This window comes from Sceloporus undulatus, chromosome 1, assembly GCF_019175285.1.
Source record: "Sceloporus undulatus isolate JIND9_A2432 ecotype Alabama chromosome 1, SceUnd_v1.1, whole genome shotgun sequence".
NCBI classification, from domain to species: Eukaryota; Metazoa; Chordata; class Lepidosauria; order Squamata; family Phrynosomatidae; genus Sceloporus; species Sceloporus undulatus.
Window position 1 is genome coordinate 36,246,467 of NC_056522.1, and position 12,611 is coordinate 36,259,077.

Below are 12,611 nucleotides of genomic sequence, written 5' to 3' on the forward strand. Positions count from 1 at the left end.
TATGGTCTTTCAGATAGTCTGGACCTAAGCTGTATAAGAATTTATAAGTCATGAACAGAACTTTGAATTGTGCCTGGAAATGAACCAGTAGCCCGCATAGCTGTTTTAACAAGGGTGTACATGCTGTCTATAACTGGCCCCAGGCCAGTATTCTCACTGAGCATTTTGTACCAGCTGAAGTTTCCAAACAGTTTACAAAGGCAGCCCTATATAAAGTGCATTACAGTAGATAGATCCAGCAGAACTTCATGCCAAAACACTAGGTTTTGTGTACCTAATCATCATTGTGCTGAGCACAAATATGCACCTGAATCTTCTTCTAATGTCCCTCTGTTGAGAAGAACATGGGGAGAAAATGGTGCTCAGTTTGGAATACTGCCAGCCACGATGAGCTGGACACACTGCCATACTAAACAAGATAATTATAAACTTTAGCAACAGAGGAAGCCTAATGCATTATACTGTTGAATGAAAGATCTTGAACTTCCCCAGTCTCTGAAAGTATTGTAATCAAGCACAAAAATGAGTGAGTGAAAGATTTCATTTGGGGGAAATTATTGCTATATAGCTTGACTAACAGGTAACAAGAGCTTCCTGTTGCATTATTTAAAGCATGTCATTCTGAATATAAAAGTAGTATGCAATAAATAAATACATATGGACCATAAAATAAGAAGAAATTGCACAACGTGTTTGTAAACTGACACCCTTTTCCCAGAAATTAATAGAGAGGCTTTGGCAGTTCAGTAGTCAACAGCATTGGTCTAATTGGTGGCCTTGGCAACAACATCAGGTCACACTGAGATCAAGCATATGTAGATCTTCTTGTTCAAATATACATTAGAGTAGGAACCTTTTGTTAAGAGTCCACAATGTAAGGCTGAAGACGGTTCCTCTCATGCACAGCTAATGTTACTTAGAATTGTTTATCTATTTATAACATTAAGGGAGCCTTTCCCAACCTGATGTGGTAGACTACAACTTCCAGAGGCCTCCAGACATTTCTGGGAATTGTGGTCCACCACCACATCTGGAAGTCATCAGGTTGGGGGGGAAAAGCTGCATTAATTATTTTTTCCAGAGCAGGAGAAAAAGAAATCTTCAATAGACACAAGAAAAAAGAAAGAAAAAAGAAAATGATCATTTTTGAAAAAGCCTCACAGAGTAAAGCGTTTGCATACATGTGGCTTTATAGCACTGTGTAATGGTCTTCTTTGGGTTTCTAATGTGACTGGCACATATATTTAAATGTAATTAAGTAATCAATGGTGTACATTGTCAAATGAATGTTTAGGCTGCTGAAGGATGATTTTCCAGCACTGTCATTGCAGCTGCGCAGTCATCACTTACTTACCCGTTTCCCCCTCCTTTCCCCTCTATAATTATGAATTGAGTTATTTACATAGTGATGATACTTCATGGAAACAGAATTATAACTATCCACTAACCATTGGGATACATGTGCACAGCAATAACCATGAGTGCTCTGCTATTTTGTTACTAAAAATTGTCAATGTGTAAGATAGGGGTTGGGAATTGTTTTTCCCCTGAAGATACACATTTCTCTGGAGGTGTGTGTCAGGTTGGTGGATGGGCCGGAGTAGGCACTGGGTGATGCAGAAACAGATTATTAACTGGCTAGAACATTGCCCAGAATGGAGACAGTATTGCAGTGATGGAATAAGTACATTGGAGTGAAGATATGGGGAAAGAACACAAACAATTTAAGATATGTGGATTGCACATTATTACTAGAAGAAAACATCACGGATTTGGAACATTTACTGAAGAAGATAAAGGAAGAATGTGCAAAGGCAGGCTTACTGCTGAACATAAAGAAAAGAAAAATAATGCTCATGGAGGACCTACATAAATTCTACCTAGACAATGAGGAAATTGAAATAATTAAGGATTTCTTGTACCTTGGATCAAACACTGAACAGAATGGAGATTGTAATCAAGACATAAGAAGACTTGGAATGGGAAGGGCAGCCTTGAAAGAGCTAGAAAACATCCTAAAGAGTACAGATATACAATTAAGCACTAAGTTTAGAATCATCTGATTCATTGCATTCCCCATCATCATGTACAAATGTGCTCACTGGACAGTGAACAAAGCAAATAAAAAGAACATCAATTCATTTGAGCTGTGATACTGGAGAAGAGTGTTAAGGATATTGTGAACAGCCAAAAAGACAAACAAATGGGTCCTTGAACAGATCAAGCCTGAAATACTATATGTGAGCAGGATATAGGGCTATGCTGTGTAGCTCCACTCTCTAACTTCACACATTTTGTGACATTGCCTTCTCTTCCTGACATCACACATATGTTGTAAATGTCTGGATGGAAAAGGCCTATGCAAGTTCAGCAGTGCCAGTGTCCTCTACTCCCTGTAGATATTAACGGCACAGGCATGAATACATCTTGTGTAACTGCTGGGGAAAAGCTACACAATATGGACCTCACTCATGCAGTACCTCAGGTTCTGCACACTGAGAGAAGACTTATGTCTTACCACTGACTGAATGTATCTAAAAATACTCCCGTATTTCTATTGTTTAGATAGATATTCTATCCTTGCCCAAATCATACGAGTCTGAGCAGATGTTCCTGCTGATGATTTAGAAACGCATAGTGAAACTTGGGTATATTTTTTTGAAATCAGAATGAAATTCACTGTAGATGATACTTTTCCATAAGCAAGAGTTTTCTAGGCTCCTAGTGCCAGAGGATTTTGTTTGGACTTAGGAAATGATAATGCTTGTAAGGTTAATGTCTTCTTTGTTTCACTTGCTCAAGTATTTCTCCTCCTCCTCCTTTTTTGGCATGGCAGTGTCAACAGGTGCAGATAAGTCTATGGAGATACAAAGTGCCAATCCTTCATTTCTGGCGGAGGATGGCCTCCATGCACAAGAGACTGAAATTGCAGAGTTGTGCAGACTGCCCATCAATCCGCATTGTTGTCTGGCACCTATATATCATCCAACATGTGTGTAGGCACCATGCCATCTGAACAGATGGTAAAGACTGGAAGCAGCCAAGCTACTATGTACTCTAGGTGTGCTAAAGGAAAAGTGTGGAAGGTGTGATTTCCATCCAAGAATGTTGGATCCACTCTCTTTGCCTTGGATTCAGAAACCCAGAGTTGAGAGAATGGACAGCAGCCATTTAGCTGAACTCCCTTTTGGATGTGTTTCCCTTCACACTAAAGCTTCCACTTTAGTTCAAAGGTGCATTTGGCCTCATCAGTGAATGAGGAGGAGTATTGGAAAGAACAGCAAAATGCCTGTTTAAATAATCACTACCTTATCTGGCTTTCCCCCAGAAGATTTCACAGATGAGATAAAAACAACCTTACATAGACTCATCTCAGATTTATTCAAAATCTGCAGATACAGAAAACATTATCTTTAGCTTAGTACCATGACCTGAGTTTTCAACAAAACCTTTTAGGCTAAAACCCATTATTGGCAAACTGTTTCCCTTTAGGGAACAAAGTAATTGAAGAGCTTGGCCTGTTATATACTTATTTAATATGAAGGAGCAATTCAACTCTTGTGGGGATCAGTGGTAATATTTCTGCTCAGTAAAACAGTCTGCATGGCATTGCAAGTGGGAAATGATGCATTACGATATTCAGGAAACTCCCAACATTTCCTAACTAAGGACATGTCTGGATAGGAATGGAATGGAAATTTTACCAATTTTTCAGCTGAAGTTGAATTTGGAATTTCTGACCCCTTAGGAAACACAGGAAGAAAAACAGCACACCAAAAGTTTCCACAACTTCATAGGATTTTTTCTTTTGTTCCCAGCACAACACAAACTGCACACTTTTCCAGAACTGTACAAGAGTTTGAGGAACTGTGTGTGTTTTCTGTTGAAAGAAAGAAAGACACTTGTGGTCTTTTTCTGTACTATACACTGAAAATTATGCAGCTTTCTGGGGGGGGGAAGGGGGAAATCACTTGTTTACACTGTTTTTTACGTGGGGAAGGTGTGCAAACTGAAATAGTAAAACACACGTTATCACCCTATAGAAACAATTGGGATGGTAGGAGAAATTATGGAAACCAAAGAGACACAGAGGGAGAGAAAAACTGAGTGACTTTTGAGAGTTTACACCTACACATACTTTGAGTTCAAACTTGGAATTGTTAGGGTGGGGGGGGGGGAAGGGAGGGGAGGATAAGCAGCAGGGAAAGAAACATGGGACAAAATGTTGAGGGAAAAAAATCCCTTAGGCCAAATGAAGCTGTACCCTTTGTTGTATATGAATGTTGTGTAATTTAATGGGAAAAGGTGAACCAGCAGTCCAAGTGGGAAAGGTTGTACAAAATCCTATCACGTTTTGGTGCAAGAAATAGGGAAGGCAAATGTATTGTATTGTAACACAACCCCACAGGGGACAGTGGCCAGCCAGCTGTAACTGATGCTGTAGTTGTAGTGACTTGAGGAGGGCTGTTGTGCAACCTACATGTTATGTATTGAACAGATAAAGGTGAACTACCCTAGCTCCATGGTGGGAAGGTTGGCTGCAGGTCACATTATGTCACAGGGAACAGGGAAGGTACCATGTATTAAATCCCAATGGAAAGTAGCCAGAGCAGCAAGGGGCAATTGAGGTTGCACTGCATAGTGATAAATACCTTTATTTTATTTTTATTTATTTATTAGAGTACTTAAACCCCACCCTTCAGCCCTAAAGGCTATCAGAGCGGCTTACAATTATTATTTTTAATTAGACGGCTCCCTACCCTCAAGCTTACAATCTAAAAAGACATGACACAAAAGGAGAAGGAAATGGGCAAAATATTGGAAATCCAGCAGTTTCCCAACAGTAAGGGAATGGTGTTTGAAGCTGAATGAACTAGCGATTTCGGATATGATATCAATGTCTAAAAACAACAGAACCTCACAACAATACGAACAGAAATGGGGAATGATTTCAAAATTATGAGAAGATAGCAGTAATGATGTAAGATAGATAGAATTAATAATTTTTCATTTATCCATTTGTTATATATCTCCTATGTTGTGTATGTTTGTTATGTTTTTCTCTTAATAAGTGCAAAAAGGGGGGGGGAGAAGGGAATGGTGGTGCAGAAAGGGATCAAGTCCAGCAGTTCTTCTCTCCCTCTGAGGCCTGGACCAAGGCAGATGGACTGGAGGGAGGGCTCTTCTTAGTTCAGGCCAGGCCTGATGGAGCTGGCAGGCCTCACTCTCCCTCTGATGATGTAGATGGCAAAAGGAGTGCTCATCCGCTTATATTCACAGATGTTCAGTATTTATTAGAAAAAGGATGAAGCTGTGCAACTTTTTGTCCAGTCAGAGGAATCTTCTATTTGTTCCTGGTTAGTCTTTGGTCTTTCCTTTCCATGTTGAAAACCATCCAGTATTCAGGGAAGGATGTGCAGTTCTTATAAGAAGCTGCATGATTTCGAGAAACCTGTGGAAGCTTATTGGCAGAATCTGCAGGATCTCTCTCTCTCTCTCTCTCTCTCTCTCTCTCTCTCTCTCTGTGTGTGTGTGTGTGTGTATCCCGGGTGTACTGTCAGAAGAAAAACTGATTCACTCTTCTTGACAAATATCAGAAACCTGGAAAACTGAGATTTATCATCATTACCTCTGGATTTAATATGAAACGGAATTTTAGAAAACATGTGAAATTTAGATCTTATATTGCAATTGTTGGTAAAATATACAGATGTAAGAATTCTTACGCATGCTCTAATTCGTAAAATATTGGAAAAAGAAGTTGTATGCCAAAATGCCTGTGTAACAGCTACACATGCTGTTTTAAGACTACACAACTCATCATAAAATCATGCCTGTGAGTACTTCTAGGTAATGTTCATTTGCCCAGGAGATTTTTTTGAAGAAAGCAAACAAGTACCTAGAATGAACAGATGTCCAATATAGATTTAATCAGCAAAATATACTAAGTGATGGAATTCCTCCTGGAGGCTTCATACACCCAGATTTCAACATGTGAAGTTTAAAAGGGAGGGAAAGGGCCAAAACAGATGGCCTTGAAGGGATGGCTTCAAGCAGCCCTAGAGAAAGCGGGATTGGGATAGCCCTGTTTAAATATTTGAAGGGATGTCATATTGAGGATGGAGCAAGCTTGTTTTCTGCTGCTCCAGAGACTAGGGAGATTACCGCACTGCGTTCTGAGAACGGAACACATTTGAGTATACCGCATGTATGTGTTCCAATTGGGTTTTCAGAACGTTCTAAATGTGTTCCACATGTGTCCCAGGAGGGTACAGCGAGCTGAAACGTGATGAGAACGTTCCAACAGAGGTCTGTGCGGTATTCTTATCCGTTCTCAAATCCGTTCTCTCATTCCTCCGTCTCCTGATTGGCTGAAAGAATGACAGTCAGGGAGGCAGGCAGGCCAGTGACTGCAGTGAGGGAAGGTGTGTGTGTGTGAGAGAGAGAGAGAGAGAAAGGAGGGGAAAGAAGGAGGGAGGGAAGGAAGGAAAAAGGGAGGAAAGGTGGGACAAGGAAGAGAAGAGGAAAGCAGGAAAGAGAGAGAAAGAGAGAGAGAAAGAGGAGACCAGAGCAGAGAGCAAGAGGGAGAGGGTCTGGTTGCTTCTGCGGGGGCCTCTAGTGTCATGTCCAGTGGGGCTCCTGTGCTGTCACAATGCAGGAGGCAGGGATGCCCAGGACCTTCTCCTCCTTCCCTCCAGGAGGGAACCCACAAAAGCTCCTCTGTTTGGAGCACCACACAAAAGCAAGCAAACAACTCCCAGAATTCCATAGCAAAGAGCCAGACAAGAGTTAAAGCGGGGAGGGAAGCTCACAACCTGAAGGCACACATTATATGCACACACACAGGAGCAAAAAGGTGTCAAGGTGCCAAAAAGGGGAAATGGGATGACAGCAGAGGACTCTTCTTTTCTAACCGGTTTAAAGAGCTGCAATGGCTGCCGGGGCTCTGCCCTTGGTCCAGTCCCCTCCCTTTCCCTCCGCTTGAAGGGACCTCCGTGGAGCTCCCTTAAAGCCCAGGCTGCCAAGGGGGGGGGACTCTGCCCTTGGCCCATCAAGTTACATAGGTTTTATCCTATTTTCTTCAAACATATGCCAGCATATGAAGCCCCAACGTTTTATAGGGTCTTGCCTCCTTCCCTCCCAAGAAAATCCTCGGACTCCCTTCGGAGGGAAGAGGAGCGGGGGGGGGGGGCGCTTGCCTTCCTTCCCTCCCAAGAGAATCTTCGGAGGGAAGACTTCTCAGTAAGGCTGAGAAGCACTCTCCCGGCCAGAGTCCCTAGGCTTACTGAAATCCCCCACCTCCCTTCCCCATAGAAATCAATCCAAAAACTGAGTTTAAAAGGAGCAGAGGCGAGCCCTTTGGGTTTGCATCTGGGAGAGATTTTAAACTCCGTTTTTGGATTTATTCCTATGGGGAAAGAGGGGAGAGAGAGAGATGGCAGGACATCCCCATAGCCAAGCAACCTCTGCCTCCCCAGATGAAGACCCATAGGGCTCTCTGCTCCTTTTAAACTCCGTTTTTGGATTGATTCCTATAGGGAAGGGAGGTGAGGGATTTCAGTAAGCCGAGGGACTCAGGAGAGGCGAGCTCCATGCCCCAAGGCTCCCTTTTTCCTCTTTACTGGGAGCAGCGCCTCTCCCGAGCCGTCCAACCACTGAGTGGCGACATCATCAGTACACAGCCCACAAAACGTAATACAGCAAACCATTCTGAGAACGGTTTCAAGAAAAAGGAAGCACTGTGCGGTAAAATGCGTTCCAATCACGTTCTGATCACGTTCCAGTTTACTCAATGCGGTAATATCCGTTCCAGGAACGTTCTCATCACGTTATGTGCAGAACGTTCTGAGAACGATATGCAGTAGTCTCCTAGGACTCGGAGCAAAGGATGCAAGCTCCAGGAAAAGAGATTCCACCTCAACATTAGGAGGAACTTTCTGACAGTAAGGGCTGTTCGACAGTGGAACAAACTCCCTCGGAGTGTAGTGGAGTCTCCCTCCTTGGAAGTCTTCAAACGGAGGCAGGATGGCCATCTGTCGGGGCTGCTTTGATTTGGATTTCCTGCATGGCAGGGGGTTAGACTGGATGGCCCTTGTAGTCTCTTCCAACTCTATTATTCTATGATTCTATGGGGCCGCAGCAACTACATGTCACAGCCCTGATCCGGCTTTTTGCTGGCTCAAAAAGGGGCAGCAAAATGCCACTCCTTTTTGAGCCAGCAAAAAGCCAGCTTTTCTGCTGCAGCAGCAGCTTTGCAGCAGCCCTGTAGAGTGTGGAGTATAAATGCTGTACTGCCAGAGCATCACAAAGCTGCTTGCAATGTGATTAGGTGGGCAGCACAATGCTGACTTGGGGTATCAGAGCATGCAGCGTCTAAATGCTGCACTCTGACATCATCCATAAACTGGAGCAAAGGGGGCAGTCTGTTTCATCCCAAAGTCTTTTACAGTACTTAGGAAGAATCCCACTTCTAACCCAGTCCTTAGCTAAAACCAGGAGAGTACTGAATTCATTGGTGGCTGGTGGTGAATCTAAAATGGTTTTACAGTTAGCCCTCCACATTTGCAGCTTTGACTTCTCGGCGGTCTGTAACGGGCCTGTGGAACCTATTTTTGAGATAGGATTCAATATCTTGGATAGCTCCTTTAGAATTCAAACCTGGAATAGATTCACCACTCCATGACCTGGAAAGCACCAGGTGCCACTTGTGATAGGGCCCACAAAAGTTTTCAATAACTGGCAGCTGTCCCAAGGATTCCGGATGAACGCATTATCCTGACATATCAGTTCAAAAGCTTGGCTCTGCTCCCCCCTCTCTCTTAAACAAACAAACAAACAAACAAACAAACAAACCCAATCACCTTGACTTTCAGTGCTTATCAAGAGAGACAAAAATTAGGAAAGGGGACATTAAATAAGATGTTATTTACAATCAAACAGCAACAAATTTTCATTTTTCAAGTCTAAATCTACCTATCATGGTTTTTCAGAAGCTGACATGTTTTTTTTTGTTTTTTTTTTAATGTTGGAATAACTCCAGTTCAGAAGAAGAATGTTGCAGAATGAGTTGAACATGTTCAGCAACTAGCTGGCATCTGGCAGGCTGATGCCTTGTAAATTGTGCTAATTATATGCAAATAAAAGCTGCAAATTAACTACAAACCTCATCTTCATGATGTATTTCTACCATGGCCCTCAGTGCTAAACAGGTTGCCCACCCCCATCTCATTAGCTGAAATCTTGCAATTTAATTATCTGTGAGCAGAAAAGCAAGATTCTCTGCTTTAGCAAAGTTTTATTTTTCTGTTAAAATAAATAAATGAACAGTAGGTTGTTAAAAATACGTACTCAAATGATAAAGGGATGTTTGTTTTTACATGCTACAGCAACCTGATAATTATTATGTTGGGAGTGGTGGGAGATGGAATGAATGAGGTGAAGATGATGGCCAAGATCAGGTTGCATAACGTAAATCTCCTCTTGCTGAGTTATGTTGCATCAAAAGTCAGAAATCTGAGAGGGTCTCTTCTTTTGCACAATGGTCAATGTGTCATGCTAACAGAAGAGAAGTGAACATACAGATCAGGCTCTTTCCACAATCAACATCAATACAATTGGTAAATCAGTGCCAACAGGGCATCCACTGATTTAATGGACCCCAGGTAGATTGAGAAGCCACTATGGTGTAATGGTTCAAGAGTTGGATTTGGATTCTGGGTAACCAAGGTTGAAATCCCTACTCAGCCATGGATTAAGATGTCTTAGCCTTAGAGTAAAGCAATGTTGAACTTACTTTGAAGAAGTCTTTCCATGAAAACCATATGATAGGATCATCCTAAGTCAGAGTCTACTTGAAGATGTATAACAACAAACAAAATGTGACTTACTGATCCTATACTTTTAGGAAATGATAGAAATGAAACAAAAGACATTACATGACTTTATAAGCAATAAGCATGTACTGTATAGAACTTTTCTTCCTCATGAGTAGTTATGAGAATCTGACTTTGATAAATCAAGGCCACATGGAGAGAAACCAATCTCATCAATGTTGATTTAATTTATTGATGTAATACTGTCAGTAAGTGTAGTAGTATATAGATGGGGAGGAGACAAAGGCGGTCATCTCCTTGACCTTGAGAAAAGCCAGTAGACAGCTGGTTGCTCTAGTGATGTCTAGGACAGGACTGAGGCTGTTTTATTAATCTTGTGTCAAATCATCCCTTGTTTGCTTTACTTTCTTTGAGGAGTGGAAAGACTTAAAGCTGTAGGCATTTGGCTTGGAACCTAGCATTCCTCCCTTGCTCAGGCAATTCTGTTGACACATTTTTTTGTGCTGATGAACTATAAACACCCATGGTTTGAGCAATTGGGGAGGGGGTACTTCACCCTGGAATGGGGATCCTAGCATGGTATCCCCACCATTTTGAGTCTGAGCTGCCACTACTGACGGGCCAATATTGGGTGTGTTCAGTCCCCAGGTGTAGAGATTGACAACACCTTATGGAACATGTGTGCAACTCTCAATGGCAAGGACTCTTGGATATCAAAATGCAGGGGGTTGCTAACTGGAGGGCTCCTTATTTGACAGGCTCAGGTTTTGGCTTGGGCCCAGACATGATGTGGGTCATTGTCCATGACTTCTGCTTCCTGTACCATGGGTCCAGTGGTTTCAGCCAGACCCTTCAAGTCTGAGCTAATGCTTAGAATGGGGATCCTGGCAAGGGGCCCAGTCACACCATGTAATTATCGTGCTTTGATTCCACTTTAATGGCTGTGGTTATTTCCTATGAAATGCTGGGCTTTGTCATTCAGGAAGAACCCTATAGCAGTGTAACTGTACTGCAGTTACAATGTGTAACCTAGAGTTATGGATTTATAATTTCTTAGTATTCAGTTATACAGCTGTAATACATTATTTTCATGATCATAAATGTCCCCCCCTTCCACCTTAACAGCTAGTAGCAATAGAAACTTCATTCATATACCACTTCATACCGCACTAAGCAGTCCCTATGCGGTTTATAACTGGTTAAATGTTGGTACTGTAGCCACTCACAGCCTTGAAGTTTGAGAGTGAATGGCTACAGTACCAGCATTTAACCACTGCACCACCAGGGCTCCTTCAAGTGAAGGAAGTCTGTTCAGCTACTGATCATGACCCAAGGAGCATGATATTTCCAACTTCCTTTCATCAGCAAGTTCCTTTTTGCACCCTCGAAAGGGCGCCATAGCTGTGGTGGCATGGCTATATGGTGCCCCTTCAGTACTGCATCACCGGAGGTGCCCCATGATGCCATGCGCCATCTGGAGCAGCACATGGCATCAGGGCATCCTGGGGGGTGGAGTCAGGCATGTATCATTAGGATGCTGCTCCCCGTCCCCAGGCTGGCCTTTCAGGCCGGTCTGTAAAGGCCCTAAGTAGTTGATGTAGGATGCTGTTGGCTGTTTGCAAAGCTGTTTCATTGGACAAATGCAATCAATTTTTGCCATCCATATGCAATAGTGGTGTGTACTAAACAGGAAATAAATAACTGAATTGGAGTATGCGAGGTTAATAAGTAGGAAAATACTTGGTCAGGTAAGAAATAATGGATGAGAAAGAATATAAGATATTTATGTCTTCCATATATTGATCTCTATCATCTGTATCTCTACTGCTGGATGGTTTTTAATGTGTGAAAGTATGAGATGTATGAGTTGGGATTGTTTTTTAAAAAACTTTTTAAAGAAATAACTTCAAACTGCTGTCACCTCTTTGCAGGAACAACTTAACAATTTCATTAGGGGACAGTTGTTTCTATATTTAGTACCCAGAGGAAAGACAGGCTTCTGTTTTTATAGGAAGTCTTCTTTCTCAAGAGACACGCATAACTTCTTTGAGAAATACAGGCATGACAATAGATGTCCTCCTGGTAAATGACTTCCTCTATACTGAACTTCCTATTTTTTATACCTCTGGGGATCATGAAATAATATTCTTTAATCATTTTTTAAATGGATATGCCCTTTGTACTGTGGTATTGGATGGATGTTGGGACAAAAGAGGACTGGAGCCTTAGATTAATCAAAAACACTTTTTGGATAACTCAAGGAAACAAAAAATAATATGCTTGTTTGTCTACTCACATTTTCTTTGCATTGAATGTATTATCTGTGGGAGAAAATGAAAGAAGTGAAAGTGTTTATTTATTCTGAGCATTTATACCCAGACCTTCAGCCAAAAAATCTTCCAGGATGGCTTAAAATAATTGATTGTCCTCAGACTTACAGTATCAATAAGAGATGACACATAAGAGAAAGGGAATGACAGTTGCTAGCTGCTCTTCTTTCTCTTAGAGGCCAGAGCAATGGCAGCTGGACTGGAAGGAGGACCCCTCAGCAGCTTCTGGGCCAATGGGGCTGTGCCTGACTCTTCTCTTCCCTTCCAAGACCAGAGCAATGGCAGTCAGAATGAAGGGAGTGGGTCTCAACAGCCTTTGGGCCAAGACATGATGGAGCTGTGCCCTGCTGCATTGCTCCATCTCAGCGCAGTGGCACTTGATATGTGGGACCTGATTTCCTTGGTCCTTTCTTTCTTTCTTTCTTTCTTTCTTTCTTTCTTTCTTTTC